Genomic DNA, 4605 nt, shown 5'->3' with positions numbered 1-4605 from the left:
TCTAAACCTATGTCCAGTGAACATATCTTTTAAAAATAGCAAAATAAAGAAATGTCCACACTTAGAAAAAAACTGGGGAGTTTTTTTTTTGTTTTTTGTTTGTTTGTTTTGCCAGCAGACACATGTTAATACAAAACTAAACGGAAGTTCTTCAAGGTGAAGAAAAATAATACCATAAGGAAACTTAGATTTACAAATATGAAGAAATTGATTTAGAAATAGTAAATATAGGAAAAATACAAAAAGCTATTTTTCTTTCTGTTCTTACATGAATAAAATCCAATTGTTAAAACAAAAATAATAACAATGCATTTTAGGTTTTTAACTTATATACAATTAAAATAAGCACCAACAGTAAAAGAGAATGGGTAATATGATTAATGGAACTATATTGTTTTAAGGTTCTTACAATGTACATGAATTGTTGTAATCTTAATTCTAGAGAAACCATGAAAAGTAAAAATATACATAATATAATTCCAAGAACAAAGATATAAAAAAATTAAAAAGTCAATAGAGGGAAGCAGCTGTGGCTCAATCAGTTGGGCTCCCATCTACCATATGGGAGGCTCTAGGTTCACATCCTGGGGTCTCCTTGTGAAGGCAGGCTTGCCCTCACGCTGCAGAGAGCCACCCAGCCCACAAGCACTGCAGAGAGCTGACTCAGCAGGTGATGCAACAAAAAGGGAAACAAACAAACAACCAAAAAAATGCAGACGAGCACAGCAACAGACAGAGAGCTGACAGCAAGCAAGCTACAAGGGGGGGAGGGGAAATAAATAAAATAAATACAAACACAGAAGATGACACAGTGAATGGACACAGAGAGCAGACAGCATGTAAAAAGCTGTGGGGGGGGGTGAATTTAAAAAATTTTCTAAAAAAAGCCAATAGAAAAGATAAAATTCAATATTAGAAAATGCTACATTAATACAATAGAAAATAGAAAACAGAATCAGACAACAGAGAAGTCAAATTGAAAGCAAATGATGAGATGTTATTATGAAGCCCATGATATCAATAATTACATCAAATATTAATGGACCAAATTATCTAATTAAAATTCAGAGATTGTAATATTGAATTATATAAGACAAAAATCGATGGTGTTTACAAGAAAAACATATCAAATATAAAACACAAAGAGAAAAGAAAAGATATACCATGGAAAAAGTAAACTTCAATAAAAAAGTAGGAGTGACTATATAAATAATGGATAAAATAACTACTAAGATAAGGAGCATTACCTGAAATGGAGAGTTATAATATAATGATAAGAGGGTGAATATATCAAGCAGTGATTTCAATCCCAAACATGAAACCACCCAATAACAGAGTCCCAATATAAATTAAGCAAAAAATTGAAAAAACTAAAATTTTAAAAAATCCATAATCAAATTTAGAGGGTTTTAACACATCCTTGTTGGTAACCAATATTTCAAGTAGATATAAAATCAGGATGAGGTAGATTTTCACAGCAATACAACCAACCTGGCCTAACTTGTATTTAAAGAGCACTAAACCCTGTAAGTTCATAGTAGACATTCTTTTTAAATGCATAAGGAACATTAACCAATGTAGAGTACATACAATGCCATAAAACAAGTGTCTCAATCTATTATAAGAGGAAAGTCATTTAAAATACATTCTTCAAAACAAAATTAAACTAGAATTTAACAGAAAATATCTGAAAACTCTCCAAATTTTTGAAAATTAAATTACATCATTTTTTAACCAAAGAGTCAAAGATAGAATCATATGGGAAATTAGAAGACAATTAGAAAAATAAAAAATAAAACTGTGAGATGCAGCTAATTAATGCTTTAAGAAAAATATTTAACTTTGAATATTAATATCTGAAAGGAAACATGTGAAACAATGAATCAAGCATCCACCTTGAGAAGTTAGGAAATGAAGTACGAATTAAACACAAAATAAGGAAAAAGAAGGAAGGTGAGAACAAAAATCAATTAAGTAGAAATTAGGCAAATGATAGAGGAGAATAATGAATCTAAAAGACAGACTTTGTAAAGGCCTGTAAAAGGAATGAATTATGACTTAGAATGATGGAGAAAAAAGAGAGAAGTCCTATCAACAGAAATGAAAGAGGAACTAGCACTACTGATTAATTAGTTGATAAACATAGGCAATAAAGTGATGTTATAAATGACATCATGTCTATTTCCACAGCCTAGATGAAAATGAGAAATTATATCTTGAAAGACACAAATTAACAAAGTTGAAATTAGCAAAGAAGATACAGAATATCTAAACAGCCCTATTTCTATTAAAGAAATTTATTTTAAAATTTAAACCTACCCTGTAGCAAGGGAAGGAGCTGATTGGGGGAGCTCGATGTGGTGGGTGGTGTTGGCGACCCTGGCCTGGACTTGCCCTGCACAGAAGTGCTCCGGGGTCTGTGGGGAGCAGGGAGGGAGGCCGCGGCCTGGTTCACACGGGGCTCCATGTTGAACATGTGGAAGGTGCAGGAGCTGGTGGACAAAGCCATCAATGAGGTCATGAATTATTCAGAGATCAAGTCTAAGGTTTGAGAAGCAAGGAATGGTGATCCTTGGGGACCTTCTGGACAACTCATGGGAGAGATTGCCAAGGCTACATTTATGTATGAACAATTTCCAGAGCTTATGAACATGCTTTGGTCATGAATGTTAAAAGACAACAAAAAGAATTGGATAAGAGTTTATAAGTCATTGCTGCTTCTAGCTTATCTCCTAAGGAGTGGATCAGAGTGTGTTGCTATAAGGGCCAGAGAACACATTTATGATTTGCAATCCCTGGAAAATTACCACTTTGTAGATGAGCATGGCAAGGATCAAGGTATAAATATTTGCCAGAAAGTGAAAGAATTGGTTGCATTTGCCCAAGATGGTGACAGCCTTCATGAAGAGCGAAAGAAAGCAAAAAAGAACAAAGACAAATATGTTGGGGTTTCCTCAGATAGTGTTGGAGGATTTAGATACAGTGAAAGACATGATCCTGAGCCCAAATCAAAACAGGATGAAGAGTGGGATAAAAACAAAGACAAATATGTTGGGGTTTCCTCAGATAGTGTTGGAGGATTTAGATACAGTGAAAGACATGATCCTGAGCCCAAATCAAAACAGGATGAAGAGTGGGATAAAAACAAGAGTGCTTTTCCATTCAGTGATAAATTATGTGAACTGAGTGATAAAATTGGAAGCACAATTGATGACACCATCAGCAAATTTCAGAGGAAGAGTAGAGAAGACTCTCCAGAAAGATGCAGCGGCAGTGATGAGGAAAAGAAAGCAAGAAGAGGTAGCTCTCCCAGAGGTGAATTCATAGATGAAGAGGAGACTGTGATGGCAAAGCATATCCATATCACACAGACCACCACATACAGACACAAGTGCACAGCAAATCCTTCTAAAACCATCGATCTGAGAGCAGCAGTGTGTTACACAGGGGACAAAACAAGTCCAGATCAGAATGCTTCAACCCATACAACTCAGTCTCCTGTTAAGACTTCAGTGTCTCACAGCACGTCATCTGGTGATCTTGTTGATCTGTTTGGTGGCACCGGCCAATCAACAGGAGGATCAGCTGATTTATTCGGAGGATTTGCTGACTTTGGCTCAGCTGCTACATCAGGCAATTTCCTTTCCCAAGCAATGGCAACAAGTGGAAATGGAGACTTTGGTGACTGGTGAGCCTTCCACGAGCCCTTCAGGCCCTGTGGCTTCCAGCGGTCAACTCTTTGGTAGCCTCATAGCCAACTGTAGAACTCCTCAGTGGCTCACAACCACCTCCAGCTGCTTCAAATGCTTCAGACCTATTTGATCTTATAGGCTCATCCCAGGCAACCATGACATCCTCCCAGAGTATGATTTCTCTATGATGAGTGGTAATGCTGTAGGACTTGGTTTGCCCATGTGAAGATCACAGAATACAAATATGGTCCAGAAATCAGTCAGTAAAACTCTGCCCTCTGCTTGGTCTGACCCCAGTGTAAACATCAGCCTTGATGACTTGCTTTCTGGTACGCAGGCTTCCAAACCCCAGCAACCTTCACTTAATACAAAGATTCAACAGCAGAATATGCAACAGCCCATGAATGTGATGACCCAAAGTTTTGGAGCCATAAACCTCAGTTCTCCATCAAACAGGCTTCCTGCCTGGCCCCAAACTAGCCCTCTGATGGAGGAGCCATGCCTCTGAACATGCCCAACGTGACAATTGGCACCATAGGATGCCCTCTCTCGGAAATGCTCCAATGTGAATCAGAGCATGATGGGTGTGAACACCGGAATGTCAGCTGCTGGGATGGGCATGCCCAGTGTAGCCATGACCTCTGGAACTATGCAATCCCAGCAAGATCCCTTTGCAAATTTTGCCAACTTTAGCAAATAAGAGAGTGTGAAGAAGCAGATTGAATGAAGGATTTTTAGCTGTGCAGATAGGTATGTTGGAATGGAAAATGCTAATCAACTCCCCTTTCTTTTATCAATTAAAATAAACCTACACAAAGAACTGAAAAGGCTGTTTTATGGAAGTGAAATATCTAGTATTCCAGATGGACAGGGAAGGGCACTTTAAATGAGGCAGTCCAAATCATTTTTCCCA

The 4605-nt window shown here is 37.5% G+C and overlaps 1 pseudogene; it reads left to right on the top strand.

Moving 5' to 3' along the window:
• Positions 1-2465: 2465 nt before the first annotated feature.
• On the top strand, positions 2466-4392 carry LOC101443676 (clathrin interactor 1-like; annotated as a pseudogene).
• Positions 4393-4605: the final 213 nt, after the last annotated feature.

Source organism: Dasypus novemcinctus, chromosome 2, assembly GCF_030445035.2.
Source record: "Dasypus novemcinctus isolate mDasNov1 chromosome 2, mDasNov1.1.hap2, whole genome shotgun sequence".
Lineage (NCBI taxonomy): Eukaryota > Metazoa > Chordata > Mammalia > Cingulata > Dasypodidae > Dasypus > Dasypus novemcinctus.
This window is presented reverse-complemented; position numbering and strand designations above follow the sequence as displayed.